Below are 16,726 nucleotides of genomic sequence, written 5' to 3' on the forward strand. Positions count from 1 at the left end.
GGGGTTAATACATTTTATTAGTGGCGGCGATGTCGGGAGCAGCAGATTAGGGGTTAATAACTTTAAAATAGTGTGTTGCAATGCAGGAGGAGTTTAGTTATGAGTTTTATGTAACAGTTTTGTTGCGTAAAACTCATAACTACTGCTCTCATATGGCGGTACGGATCGTGTTGGTATAGGGTATAACGCAAGCTTTTTAGCCTCACCGCAAAACTTGTAATGGCAGAGCTATGGAAGTCCCATGAAAAAACGTCATTGCGGGACTGACGTTGCGTTACAGGCTAAAAGGCTTGCGGTACAGCTATACCGACAAGACTCGTAATGGCTGCTTAGCTGTTTTAGCTCTGAAATTACCATTTTTTCCGCGCTAAAACACGAACGCACAACTAGTAATCTACCTGATAGTAAGTACTCCAAATATTACTCCTTTTAGCTGTTTAATTTGATCAATATCTAAAAAAGTTATCTTGCCGTCTTTTCTGACACTGTGAATTACTAATCATTTTCACTGTGACTTTGATTGTAAATATGGATCGAGCAGACTTTGTAAGAAGTATCACTCAGATAACATAATTTTAATTTTACAACTTTGAAAACATCCGTTTCTATTATCAACTCTAGGAGCCACTTTCTTGCCATGCGATCCTGAGCGCACATATGGATAGATGACGTTTTCTAATAGCATAAGCTATGTGAATTTTTTCATAAAAGATGTTTAATGATTGGATTGAGTGCTTATTTTTGACAAGCTTTTAACACATCAATTGTACACAACTGAAGAGTTGGAGTTTTTTAACAAGTGTCATAACATATGTACATACTGTTTACTTTGGTTACCTGGACACCTGTGATTGGTTGACACCCACCCACAGGTCCTGTTCATAGCATTTGATTATGTGTTTGGTATATATAGCAAGTGATTTGTATCTATTGTATTAAGCTTGATGAAACAGCCACCGGTTGGCTGAGAAACGCGTTGCTGCTATACCATTATTTATCTCCTCCATCATTTTATATGGTGCAAGAACCTCCTGGGGCACAGTATCCTGATCCATTCCACTACTGTAGGAACTGTACCGGAGGCCAGCCTGCTGGATGACTGTTTGATTACAGTCTGTCTGCATTATTTGCACCAAGAGGGGTGCTTATTTAAATGTGAGTGGAAAAATGTATGTACATTTTCACACTAGTACATACAATACTAGGCCATGTGGCACTTCTGTTTCCTTTCAGCTTCTATAAATTTAAATATATCTGATTGTGTCACAGGAAATACCATTGCGTGAAGTAACTGTTTGCAATGTGCTAGTCATCTGAATGGACATAAATGTCAATAGTATGTTGAAGCTGTACAGCATACAGGGGCACTGACTGGTACATATGCCCACTTTACTGTGCACTGAAAGAATTTAGCAATCATTCAGAAATTAGCAGATGTGTAAACATAGCACCAATCTCAATGTAAAAAAAAGCTAAAATGTTTTCTATGTATGCTAAACACAATTATGCCCATTAAAATCTTCCTTTCTTTAAAGGATGGTGTATTAACGCCTTCAGTACCAAGTGTTTGAGAATTGTTTTCACTTTTGGATGCCAGACAGATTTATATAATTATACAATCGATTTTAACTTCATTCCGGAGAATATTTTTATATGCACACAGGAAAACTATATATAATTTTTTTAGCACCAATTAACCTTTCATATGATGCCTTTTTTTTATTTTTTTAATAACAACTTTATTTAAGGTAATTTGAAATGTTACATATATATGGATACACAGCTCCATTATATAATGTACAATAGTGGTTGTCAATTTTGTATAGGTTACAAACAAAATATATAGAGCTTGTGACAATTTACACAATTTCCTTTTTTTTTTTTGCAGTCTTTTGCCTGAATGATGACTGATAGTTATAGGAGGAGGTACAAAATCGCACCATAATACATTCAGTTTTACCATGAAAAGAAAAAAAAACATCTAACAACTAAGTCCTGTCTCGTCCGCATCCCCGCATGAAGCACCTGAATTGCTTACTCAAAATGTTAAGTCCCACACTAGTTCTGGTCTGAATCGTTAAGGTTACATGTTTCATTTCGTGTTAGTTTGAACATAACAACTCCAGAGATGTGAAATCTCCGCGTACACTTCCATTTTGTTATGTTTAAGATAGTAATAATACTCTTCTAGTTCTACTCATATGATGCATTTTAACTGCATTTTTGTTTTGTAATATGCTATGATGCATTTATTCTGAAAAAAATATTTTTTAATATTATACAATAGATTTTTTTTAAAAAATCCAATCATCTAACTAAAAGTAAAAGTTAAAAATGTAATGTTCATAATTTTATGGACGATTTAGGTCTAAATTGGTGTCTGGTTAGTGCACATGAAGAATTGCTAATCTTAATGTGCTTTATTGAAATATTAAATATGAAATATTAATAAAAAGTATTAAAAATTATTATACATATTGTAATAAAAACTATATATATATATATATATATATATATATATATATATATATATATATATATATATATATATATATATATATATATATATATATATATATATATTCTATGGATTATTTAGAATTATTTTACAGTGTGTATAATAATTTAAAATAATTTTTATTTTAAGGGATACTAAACCCAATTTTTTTCTTTCATGATTCAGATAGAACATGCAACTTTAAGCAGCATTCTAAGTTACTCCTATTATCAATTTTTCTTTGTTCTCTTGCTATCTTTATTTAAAAAAGAAGGCATCTAAGCTCAGGAGCCAGACAATTTTTGATTCAGACCTCTGGACAGCATTTATTCACCAATCAGCTAGAACAACCCAGGTTGTGAACCAAAAATGGGCCGACTTCTAAACTTACATTCTTGCTTTTCAAATAAAGATAGCAGGAGAATGAAGAAAAATTGATAATAGGAATAGATTAGAAAGTTGCTTCAAATTGCATGCCCTATCTGAATCATGAAAGATAAAATTTGGGTTCAGTGTCCCTTTAATATTTCAATAATGTGCATTGAGGATAGCAATTCTTCATGTGCACTAACCTGACACTGTGGTAGACTTAAAGGGACATTCCAGTCAAAATTTAAATACACATAGGTCAATTACATCTTTGAATGTTAACATCTTTGCAATATACATTTATTGGCAGACATGCTTCTAGTAAAAGTTATCACTGTTTTAGTGTTAACATTTTTCTTGGCACGTGCATGAGAAGCATAGCTAGATTTTCTTTCATGTAATTAGCAAGAGTCCATGAGCTAGTGACGTATGGGATATACATTCCTACCAGGAGGGGCAAAGTTTCCCAAACCTTAAAATGCCTATAAATACACCCCTCACCACACCCACAATTCAGTTTTACAAACTTTGCCTCCCGTGGAGGTGGTGAAGTAAGTTTGTGCTAGATTCTACGTTGATATGCGCTCCGCAGCAGGTTGGAGCCCGGTTTTCCTCTCAGCGTGCAGTGAATGTCAGAGGGATGTGAGGAGAGTATTGCCTATTTGAATTCAATGGTCTCCTTCTACGGGATCTATTTCATAGGTTCTCTGTTATCGGTCGTAGAGATTCATCTCTTACCTCCCTTTTCAGATCGACGATATACTCTTATATACCATTACCTCTACTGATTCTCGTTTCAGTACTGTTTTGGCTTTCTACTACATGTAGATGAGTGTCCTGGGGTAAGTAAGTCTTATTTTCTGTGACACTCTAAGCTATGGTTGGGCACTTTTATATAAAGTTCTAAATATATGTGTTTAAACATTTATTTGCCTTGATTCAGGATGTTCAATATTCCTTATTTCAGACAGTCAGTTTCATTATTTGGGATAATGCATTTGAATATTAAATTTTTCTTATCTTTAAAATTTGAAGTTTTTTTGCACCAAAGATGACGGCGTTACCGGATGTGGCGTCATTTTTGGCGCCAAAGCATTTAGGCGCCAAATAGTGTGGGCGTCTTTTTTGGCGCTAAAAAATATGGGCATCATTATTGTCTCCACATTATTTAAGTCTCATTGTTTATTTGCTTCTGGTTGCTAGAAGCTTGTTCATTGGCATTTTTTTCCCATTCCTGAAACTGTCATTTAAGGAATTTGATAGATTTTGCTTTATATGTTGTTTTTTCTATTACATATTGCAAGATGTCTCAGATTGACCCTGGATCAAAAGCTACTTCTGGAAAAACGCTTGACTGAGTTCAGTCCTACCAAAGCTAAGTTCATTTATTTTAAATGTTATGAATGTTTATCTTTAGCTATGGTTTGTAATAAGTTATTATGATACATTTTTACATGCAGAATCCATTAGTATTTATGCTTTATATATTGCCATTCTTTTTACATCTTATGTACAAGAAATATTTAGAAGATTTATAAGAAATATTTTTCTGATTCTATTTTAAAGGCTTTGTCTGACATCGTGCCTTCTAATAAAAATGTTTAGGTCTTTTTCACTTCTTTTTTAATTATTGAAGTTTCAAATGACCAACACCATACTGATTTATCCTTCTCTGATGATGTTTTTTTCTCATTCAGAATTTTCTTCATCAGATATTGACACTAACAAATCTACTTTTTTATTATTTTTTTATTAAAGTACATTTGTTCTTTGTTGAAAAGGTGTTGATTATTTTGGATATTAAGGTAACTAGTTCTTTTTCAAGACTAGCTAACACTATTTCTGCTTATTTTTTCTTCTGTGTTTTCAGAGGTTTTCTTTCCAATTCCTCATACTAGGGAATGGAATAGGCTGAGAATTATCTTTTTTTCCTTCTTCAAGGTTTTAAACTATATTCTTTGCCAGCAGTTAAATTCAATTTGGAGGGTTCTCCAATTTATTGGGGCTATCTCTACTCCTACTAATTATGCTATTGTTTCTATAGCAAAATAGTATTTATTTTCCTTTAGATGGTTGTATCTTATTTATGGAAAATTATTTAGTTTCAGGTACTTTTCTTGGTCCTGTGATTTATTTGGATGTTGCAATTGCTTCATTTTGTTCTGTTTACTTTAAGATCAAGTATCAGATTATGATTTATTTTAGCATTGTTAAGGGACAACATTTACTAGACTAGGTGCTGTTGCATTTGTCTTGTTGTTTTGCATTTTTTGATTTTGCAAGTCCACTGTATTGACTGGTCCTTTAACTGGACTATCATGCTAATAATTTCATTTGTGTCTTCATTTTATTGAATATTTTCGCAAATGAGGGTTAATCTATGTCTTTAGCTATTTTAGCTAGAAGAATTTTGTGATTTTTAAAAATCCATATTTCTTTTGTTCTAAGATAATCAATTATTTGTTTTATAATTGGATTCAATTCTTAAATGTTACTCTGGGCTTCAAGATTGAGTTCTAAGACTAAAACTTTAAGCTTATACTAGTTTGGTTGTTCTTATTAAGGAACAAATTCCTGAATTCTTTCCCAAGTAACATGTTTTTAATTGGAAATTTTTCAGTTCGAAATCAGCTCCCTAAAATTGCGATGTACGTGCCGTATTCCAGCTTGGCTGGCAAGGGGCAGGTTAAGACTTCTTTGAAATTTATTTGGTTCTATTCGGTCCAAATTTCTTTGATTTTATTCCAGTAAGGCTAACACTTTCTTTAAGTGTGTTTCGGTCCTATATATTTTGGGTACTGTTGAAGCATGGCTGGGCACCCCTGGGGTTCAAGCGCTGCTCAGACCTGGAATCTTCTGGGGTATTTCTTCCAGTTCCATTTTTAGGAACTGGGTTTTGGAGTTTTATTCAAACTATTCTGCCTTTTTTTGGTCAGTGATAGCATTATTTGTTTTCATTAGATACAATAAATGCATATTTTCATTTTTCTGTTTTCATTCAGATTATTTTCTGAGGATGCAGAATCTCATATGATTCACTTTGCTCTTCAGGACATAGTTAGAGGATCTTTTTTTCAAAAGCTCTTGATTCCTCACACAAGGGTCACCTTTTTTAGGTTTCCAGATAGTTTGTGTCACTGTCACAGTTCAATTCAGAATACGCTGAAGAGAGGGAGAGGAGACACAGACTGCAGCTGCGGCACAAGTGTGTTTGAGCGCGAAGTCAGATACACAGTGGGAGGCGGTCCTGAGGCAGGGTATCCGGTAACAGCGTATGCTGACAGGTAACGGAGACACAGGTAGATCCAATAAGGAAAGGCTTGTATTGATTCCAATACAGGAGTAATACTCAATTACAAGCAATGAAGGGGAGAAAATGAGGTCCTTATAAAGGAAGCTATGCCAGCATACTTAAAGGTACAGTGCACAAGGCTCACAATATGACAGGTCCCCCACCCAAGGAAAACCTCCAGGTTTTCAAAAAGTGGGTCTATCCGGATGCCTTCTATGGAAAAGATTTATCAATCGAGGAGCAGAGACCTGTGAAGCAGATACCCAGGAGTCATCATCCGAAGAATAACCAGACCAGCGAACAAGATACTGTAAATCCCCACGGTATAGTCTAGAGTCTATAATGTCAGAGACCTCATAATCCTCTTCCGAAGTTTGAGCTTCAGGCATTGTAGTTAAAGGGACTGGTTGTGACCGAACAGGCGTGTATGGTTTTAGCAAGGAGACATGGAATGAGGCATGTATACGGAAATTCTCAGGTAACTGCAGGACTACTGCGTTGGGGTTAATGATCTTAGTGATCGGAAATGGTCCAGTATATAACTGGTTAAACTTTGCCTTAGAAGCCGGAATTTTCAGATGCCGGGTGGATAACCAAACGGAATCACCAACTTTATAATCAGGTGCTGGTCGCCGTCTGAGGTTATAATATCGTTGGTGTTGGGTTTGTGCCTGTTGAATATTTTCCTTTAGTAAGTTAAAAGATTGTGCTATAGAGTTCACCAAGTTGTTAACAACTGGACATGGCACATAGATGTTACGATGAAATTCGTAATCTGGATCAAATCCGTAATTTGCAAAAAACGGAGTCATTTGAGTGGAAGCATTCTTAGTATTGTTATAGGCAAATTCAGCAGTTGCCAAAAAATCTGCCCACTTCTCTTGTTGTTGAGAACAATGAATTCTCAAATATTGTTCCAAGGACTGATTAGTACGTTCACACTGACCATTAGTCTGTGGATGATAAGATGTGGTCAATTTTCTTGTGATATTCAATTTTTGACATAATGATTGCCAGAATTTTGACGTAAATTGACTTCCTCGATCAGTTAAAACACTAGTTGGAAGTCCATGTAGTTTAACTATATGATTCAAAAATAGGTCAGCTGTTTGTGAAGCGGTGGGTAATGCTAGTAAAGGTAGGAAATGCGCCATTTTAGTAAATTGATCAATCACCACTAATATTGTGGTGTAATTTTTTGAAGTTGGTAGTTCTACAATGAAGACATTTAGATGCGGCGTTCCTGGCAGCGTCTGCGGACTCAGCGAGTCAACCGGAAGTGACGCCGGTATCAGTATAGTCCTTCCATAGGGAGCCAACGGAGTGCCGTAGCAGTGGCGAAACCCAGCCACTATGTAGATATAGGAAAAAGAGAAGATGCAGGCACTGCTGTGGATAGCTTAAAAACAATGAGTCTTTATTTGAAAGGTCATTAAAAATTAAACAGCTACAACCGCTGTAAAGACATAAGAAAAAGGTACAAAAAACGACAAAGGCAAGGCAGGGTAGAAAAATAGACAAAAAATTGTCTGACTAGTTTCGAGTGCGGACTGCACTCTTATTCATAGACATACAGAGAGAAGGCTAGGCCTGCCTTTTAAAGGGAAACTATTGTCTGAAAATTCAGCTGATGTCCATTACTAATGATTGGGACATAAACTTCAGTTAACCCCTCAAAGACAAGTCATGCCTAATCTCTGTGTGAAAGATTAAAAACAAAGAACGAAATTCACAGTTTATTGTTGTTATTTTAAACAGAGATTAGGCATGACTTGTCTTTGAGGGGTTAACTGAAGTTTATGTCCCAATCATTAGTAATGGACATCAGCTGAATTTTCAGACAATAGTTTCCCTTTAAAAGGCAGGCCTAGCCTTCTCTCTGTATGTCTATGAATAAGAGTGCAGTCCGCACTCGAAACTAGTCAGACAATTTTTTGTCTATTTTTCTACCCTGCCTTGCCTTTGTCGTTTTTTGTACCTTTTTCTTATGTCTTTACAGCGGTTGTAGCTGTTTAATTTTTAATGACCTTTCAAATAAAGACTCATTGTTTTTAAGCTATCCACAGCAGTGCCTGCATCTTCTCTTTTTCCTAGTTCTACAATGAAGTCCATTGCGACTTCTTTCCATGGCCGTGCTGGGATGGGTAGAGACATTAAATATCCAAAGGGCTTTTTATGTTCCTTTTTATATTGAACACAAGTTGTACAAGTATGGACATATTCTTCAACTGTTTTCCACATTTTTGGCCACCAATATTTCCTTCTTAATAAATGATAAGTGTTTTGAACACCTGGATGACCATTAAGAATGGAGTCATGGTTTTGTTGTATTATGCTTCCCTGTAAAGTAGGGGGTATATACAATAAATTTCCATAATAGTACAACCCATCAGAACGTTTTGTGAAGTTGTATTTTTCTGGGTTACAGTCTCTTCCTTGTGAATATTCTTTCTCTTGTTCTAGACTCAGAGTACAAGAAATGAATTGAGTAATTGGTAGCACAGTACCAGGAAGAGATCTTTTATTATCTGGCAAAGTCTGTCTAGATAGTGCGTCTGCTTTTTTATTCCTTGTACCTGGCCTGTATTGAATATGAAAATTGAACCTGGAGAAAAACAAACTCCATCTAAGCTGTCTTGAGGATAATGTGCGATTAGTTTGTAAATATTCTAAGTTTTTATGGTCTGTATAGACTAAAATTGGTGTCTCAGTCCCTTCCAGTAAGTGTCTCCAATTTTCAAAAGCAGACTTAATGGATAGGAGCTCTTTTTCTCCAATAGGGTAGTTAATTTCTGCTGGAGACAGAGATCTAGAAAAATATGCCACAGGGTGCATAGGTTCTGAGAGACTTTTCCTTTGGGACAAAATAGCACCCAATGCACAATCAGACGCATCCACCTCAAGTACAAATTGTTTGGTGGGGTCTGGGAATTGAAGGATGGGTGCTGTAGTAAAACTATTTTTAAGAGTTTCAAATGCACATTGTGCTTCTGTACTCCAAATAAAAGGAACATGTTTTCCTGTGAGTCTTGTCAATGGTTTCACAATATGTGAAAAATTGTTAATAAATTTACGGTAAAAATTTGAAAAACCTAGAAAACTTTGTAATTCCTTTACAGTAGTTGGCCTTGGCCAGCCTGTAATGGCTGATATTTTTGTATCTTCCATGTTGATACCTTCAGCCGTTATTCTATAACCTAAAAAAGAGATATCTTGTGTGTGAAAGATACATTTTTCAGGTTTAGCAAAGAGTTGATTTTCTCTGAGTCTTGATAAAACGGTTGTAACATGTTCAATATGTTGTTCCAAAGACTCAGAATAGATTAAAATATCATCCAGATAAATTATAACGCAGACATCCAATAAATCTCTAAAAATCTCATTAATGAAATACTGGAATGTCGCGGGGGCATTACAGAGCCCGAATGGCATCACAGTATACTCGTACAATCCGTACCTAGTACGAAAAGCTGTGAGCCATTCGTCTCCCTTCCTTATTCGAATTAAATTATAAGCACCCCTTAGATCTAACTTGGTAAAGATAGTTGCATTACCTAAACGTTCGATTAATTCTGTTATTAAAGGTAAGGGATATCGATTTTTTCGTGTGACCTTATTTAGTTGCCTATAATCGATGATAGGTCTGAGACTACCATCTTTGTTACGAACAAAAAACATTCCAGCTGCTGCTGGAGAGGTGGATGGTCTTATGAAACCCTTTTTTAAATTTTCATCTAGATATTGTTTTAGATGTGAAAGTTCGGGTTGAGATAAGGGGTAAATATGACCATGAGGTATAGGGGAGCCAGGTAATAATTCAATTGGACAGTCAAAAGCCCTATGAGGGGGCAAAGACTCTGCCTCTTTTTTGTCAAAGACATCTTGAAAAGAGGTGTATTCTTTAGGTATAGAGTCTAAAGTTTTGTCTGAATCTGAATGTATGATACAAATTTTAGACAGACAGCAGTTTCTGCAGTGTACAGAGGAAAATTGAATTTTATTTGTAGACCAATCAATAATTGGTTGATGTTGTTGTAGCCATTTTAACCCCAAAATTATTGGAAATAAAGGAGAAGGTGTTATATCAAAAGATATCTCCTCTATATGTCCTTCTTGTGTTCTCATAACTATATTATGTGTCTGATGTGTGATTGAACCATTAACTGCCTGACTACCATCAAAAACTCTTAAAACATAGGGATGATTAATGTTTTTTTATTGGTATATCATGTTTACACACCGCATGATAATCTATGAAGTTGCTAGTTGCACCGGAGTCAATGAGTGCTTTCAAGGTAATCTCTTTTGAACCCCACTGCAAAGAAATAGGTAAAAAACAATAAGTTGAATTTCTACAATAGTTATTAGGAGATCTTGGTATCTTATGTTTCTCACCTTTCTTTGTTTTCAGAAGGTTAGGACATTCCTTGACCTCATGTTCCTTAGCAGCACAATAAAGGAAAAGATTATTATCCCTTCTTCTTTTCTTTTCTTCCATGGAGAGAGGGCCCCTAATCACTCCTATTTCCATAGGTTCATCAGGAATTTTATACTGTATAGAACTGGTAGGGTTAATTATTCTCTTTACTACAGGTTCCTGACTAAATCTTTCTCTCTTTCTTTCCCTCAATCTTCTATCTATGTTAATAGATAATGACATTAAATTGTCTAAAGTATCTGGAATATCAACTCGTGAAAGTTCATCCTTTAATGCATCTGACAGACCAAGTCTAAATTGATTCCGCAATGAAATATTATTCCATTGTGAATCTTTAGATACTCTCTTAAATTAGGGCTCTCATAGCATTTTCTGATGTTATCTGTTTGCATGGGTCATCATACAGTAGGGCCATAGCTTGGAAGAAATCCTCCAAACTGTCTAGTATAGGGTAATTTAGTTCAAAATAAGAGTTAGCCCATGTTCTAGGTTCTCCTCTTAAGTATGATATTACTGTTAGAACTCTCTGCTTATCTGTGGTATAAGTTTTAGGTCTGAGAGTGAAAAGTAAATAACAAGAGTTTTTGAAGTCACGAAATTGACTTCTGTCACCAAATAATTTTTCTGGTGGTGATACATTAGGCTCGTTGGTAGAATCTACAGTTAACTGTTTTGGAGTTACTGTGTCTTTAAGGATATCTTTTAATGTCTGGTTTTCTAATTGGAGTTGTCTTAACCCTTGTGAAAGTTGATCAACCCTCTGGGATAAATTATAGACATGTGAAGGTATTTCTGCTTGATCCATCTTTTTGGCTTGTAATTCTGTCACAGTTCAATTCAGAATACGCTGAAGAGAGGGAGAGGAGACACAGACTGCAGCTGCGGCACAAGTGTGTTTGAGTGCGAAGTCAGATACACAGTGGGAGGCGGTCATGAGGCAGGGTATCTGGTAACAGCGTATGCTGACAGGTAACGGAGACACAGGTAGATCCAATAAGGAAAGGCTTGGATTGATTCCAATACAGGAGTAATACTCAATTACAAGCAATGAAGGGGAGAAAATTAGGTCCTTATAAAGGAAGCTATGCCAGCATACTTAAAGGTACAGTGCACAAGGCTCACAATATGACAGTCACTGTCTTTGTCTCTATCAGACAAGGGACAATTTTATTGTGTTCCGTTTGTCGGTACCTTTAGTCTCTATTATTTCCTTCAGTTGCTATATATGCATAGAAGTTTTAGGTCTTATGGCCACAGCATTGGATTTAATTCCCTTTGCTCATTTTCAATAGAAAGAACCTTTCCAGTCTTTTATGCTGAATTATGGTGCAGGGTTTCTAGGATTTCGCATTTTAAATCTTCGAATCCTAATATTTATCTCTCTTGATTTGGTGCTTAAGATCACCGTCATTTAGTTCTACAGGTCTCTTCGTTTCTTTCAACCTGGACCATGATCTCTACAGATGTGAGTCTTTTTGGTTGGGAGGCTGTCTGAGGATCTCTGTCAGCACAAGGGGTTTGGAAATCTCAGGAGGCGAGATTACCATTTGATATTTTAGAACTCCATACTTTCTCAGAGTTTTTTCGGTTAATTTCTTTTTGAAGAAGAGACGTTTAATGTTTTTCAGACAATATCACTACTATGGTGTATGTCAATCATCAGAGTAGGACTATCAGTCCTTAGGCTGTGTCAGAAGTGTCTCGAATATTAGCTTGGGCTAAATCCAGCTCCTATCTAAATTCTGTGTTTTTTTTTCCCAGGTATAGATATTTGGGAAGCGGATTATCTCTGTTAATCTAGCTTTTCTTCCGGGAGAATGGTCTCTCTTACCCAGATATGTTTTTTTCATCTCATCTGAATAAAGAACTTCCCAGAGGCCTATTAAGGTCCGGGAATCTTCAGGCGGAAGTAGTGTATGCATTGACATTTCTTTGGAATTATCTTTTTGCCTATTTCTTTCCGCCTCTAGTTCTTCTTCCAAAATTCTTATGGAGTATTTGTTTGTTATGCTGGTAGCTCCAGCATGGCCTCTCAGGTTTTGGTATACGAATCTCATTCGGATGGCCAGTTGCGAACGTTGGACACCTCCGTTTAAACCAGACCTTTTCTTTCTCAAGGCCATTTTTTCCATCAAGATCTCAAATCATTACATTTGAAGGGATGGAGATTGAACGCTTGGTTTTTAGTCATAGAGGTTTTTCTGACTCATTGATTAATACTATGTTTCAGGCTCATACATCTGTCTCTAGAAAGATTTATATTGAGTCTGGAAGACCTACTTTTCTTGGCATTCTTTTAAAATTCATAGAATTTTATTATTTTTTCAGGTTGGTTTGGATAAGGTTTTGTCTTCAATTCTTTGTTAGGACAAATCTCTACTCTTTCTGTTCTTTTTTTCACAGAAAGATTGCTAATCATCCTGATATTCATTGTGTTGTACAGGCTTTGGTCCATATCAAGCCTGTCATTAATTCAATCTCTCCTCTTTGGAGTCTCAATTTGGTGCTGAGGGCTTTACAGGCTCCTCCGTTTGAAACTATGCATTTTCTGAACGTTAAATTACTTTCTTGGAAAAGTATTGTTCCTTTTGGTTATTTCTTCTACTAGAAGAGTTTTTGAGTTATCTGCTCTTTTTTGTGAATATCCTTTTCTGATTTTTCATCAGGATAAGGCAGTGTTACTTCCTGATATTCATCATTTTTTTCAGGTTTTGATTCGTATCAAACCTGTCATTAAGCCAATTTCTCCTCCTTGGAGTCTTATTTGGGTTCTGAAGGTTTTTCAGGCTCTTCAATTTTGAGCATATGCTTGCTCTGGACATTCATTACTTTCATGGAAAGTATTGTTCTTTTTGGACATCTCTTCAGCTAGAACAGTTTTTGAATTATCTGTTCTTTCTTGTGAATCTCCTTGTTCTGATTTTTCATCAGGATAAGGTGTTTTTTTGCTGTCCTCATTTCAATTTTCACCTAAGTTGTGAATTCTAACAACATTAGTGGAGGAATTATTGTCTTTTCCTTGTGTCCTAATCCTAAGAATTCTTTGGTAAGATTCTTACATTCTTTAGGATGTGGTAAGAGTTTTGAAATATTATGTTGAAGCTACTCAGATTTCAGACAGACTTCTAGTCTATATGTTATCTTTTCTGGTTTTAGCAGGGCCGGACTGGGAATACAAAGCAGCCCTGGAAATATATGAAGACCAGCCCAATTTTCCGTTGAGTCGGTAGATTACATATGCCCCATTTTTACTGGGATACTCCTTCCCCAATAATTTTTCAGAATTAAATTATATTACTTTGTATTAAATATTAAATTAAATAAAAAGTGCCAGATTGATGTTAGTTAGGCACCCTACAACCCAATTGCCTCCATTAATCACCCCTTTAAATTGTAGCTTTCCAGCCCCAGCTGCTGCAGCCCACCGGGAAATCTCCTGGTATCCTGATAGGCCAATCCGGCCCTGGGTTTTAGGAAGGTCAGAAGGCTTCTGCCATTTCTATGGCATCTTGGTTAAGCTTTTGATTCATCATGCTTATTTGGAGTCGGATTATTCCCCGTCTCAGAGGATTACGGCTCATTCTACTAGGTCAGTTTCTACTTCCTGGGCTTTTTAAGAATGAAGCTTCTGTTGATCAAATTTGCAAAGCAATGACTTGGTCTTCTTTGCATACTTTTACTAAATTCTACCATTTTGATGTTTTCTCTTCTTTAGAAGCAGTTTTTGGTAGAATAGTACTTCAGGCAGCTGTTTCAGTTTGATTCTTCTGCTTATAATTTCAGTTTTTTTCATTATTAAAATTGATAATTTTGATTTGGGTAGTGGATTAATTTTTCAGCGGAATTGGCTGTCTTTATTTTATCCCTCCCTCTCTAGTGACTCTTGCGTGGAAATTCCACATCTTGGGTATTTATATCCCATACGTCACTAGCTCATGGACTCTTGCTAATTACATGAAAGAAAACATAATTTATGTAAGAACTTACCTGATAAATTCATTTCTTTCATATTAGCAAGAGTCCATGAGGCCCACCCTTTTTTGTGGTGGTTATGATTTTTTTGTATAAAGCACAATTATTCCAATTCCTTATTTTTTTTATGCTTTCGCTCTTTTTCTTATCACCCCACTTCTTGGCTATTCGTTAAACTGAATTGTGGGTGTGGCGAGGGGTGTATTTATAGGCATTTTAAGGTTTGGGAAACTTTGCCCCTCCTGGTAGGAATGTATATCCCATACGTCACTAGCTCATGGACTCTTGCTAATATGAAAGAAATGAATTTATCAGGTAAGTTCTTACATAAATTATGTTTTCTCAGTGCCCCAGCATTTTACATACTGCAGCTGCTCAGAGCACCAGTGGGGCTTGTATCATGTCAGCAATTAACAAATTGAGTCATTATAAGATTGTATAAGCACCTTAGGCTCTATGAGCAAGTTTTGTGTTTAAAATGCTGGTGCACAGTGCATACTTAAATACACTTTTGAAACATCTATAGCCTTCATTAGAAGCATTTTTGCTTATACGTGTATATTACTATAATACAATAATACTTATCATCAAAACTTAAATGCATCCACGTGGATTTCAATTTTGGCTGGAATGTCCCTTTAAATTGCAAAATGCGAAGCGCAATACACATATTTACATTTCTATGTTCTTCATATAGAAAATAATGTAATTTTTATTTCATAAATATATAGTACTATATATATCTGATAATATTAATGTAAAATAGATATCTATACCTATATATCTATAGGAATAGATATACAGGTATATACAGATATATAAAGAAATATGTATTTACAATAAAAATTACATTGTCTGTATGTGAAGAACTTTGAAATGTGAAATATGAATAACTCCTATCAGGTTAGTGCGTGAGTGATGGGTGTTAGATTTTTGTCTTCTGCGTTCTCCATTGACTTTTATGGGGAGAATACATTATGCAGTCGCGATATTTGGTTAGAGCGCATCGAGTTTTGCTCATCACAAACTTTTTACTTTGAACTTGTAATATGCGCGCAAACTAACGCAAACAAAACAATTACTTCTAGCAAAGTTTATGCTCGATCAGGGGCGCTAAATAGCAAGCCACTTTTTATCTAGTCCACTATTGCATGTTGACAATTTAATAATCATTTACAAAAGTATGTCCAATAGCAACGCATTTTATCTTGACTCATGAAAATCACCAATAGCAAAGCATTTTATATTGACTCATGAAAATCACTAATAGCAAAGCATTTTATATTGACTCATGAAAATCACCAATAGCAACGCATTTTATCTTGACTCATGAAAATCACCAATAGCAAAGCATTTTATATTGACTCATGAAAATCACCAATAGCAAAGCATTTTATATTGACTCATGAAAATCACCAATAGCAAAGCATTTTATATTGACTCATGAAAATCACCAATAGCAAAGCATTTTATATTGACTCATGAAAATCACTAATAGCAAAGCCTTTTATATTGACTCATGAAAATCACCAATAGCAAAGCATTTTATATTGACTCATGAAAATCACCAATAGCAAAGCATTTTATATTGACTCATGAAAATCACTAATAGCAAAGCATTTTATATTGACTCATGAAAATCACCAATAGCAAAGCATTTTATATTGACTCATGAAAATCACTAATAGCAAAGCATTTTATATTGACTCATGAAAATCACCAATAGCAAAGCATTTTATATTGACTCATGAAAATCACCAATAGCAAAGCATTTTATATTGACTCATGAAAATCACCAATAGCAAAGCATTTTATATTGACTCATGAAAATCACCAATAGCAAAGCATTTTATATTGACTCATGAAAATCACTAATAGCAAAGCATTTTATATTGACTCATGAAAATCACCAATAGCAAAGCATTTTATATTGACTCATGAAAATCACCAATAGCAAAGCATTTTATATTGACTCATGAAAATCACCAATAGCAAAGCATTTTATATTGACTCATGAAAATCACTAATAGCAAAGAATTTTATATTGACTCATGAAAATCACTAATAGCAAAGAATTTTATATTGACTCATGAAAATCACTAATAGCAAAGAATTTTATATTGACTCATGAAAATCACTAATAGCAAAGAATTTTATA

Source organism: Bombina bombina, chromosome 5 (assembly GCF_027579735.1).
Source record: "Bombina bombina isolate aBomBom1 chromosome 5, aBomBom1.pri, whole genome shotgun sequence".
NCBI lineage: Eukaryota > Metazoa > Chordata > Amphibia > Anura > Bombinatoridae > Bombina > Bombina bombina.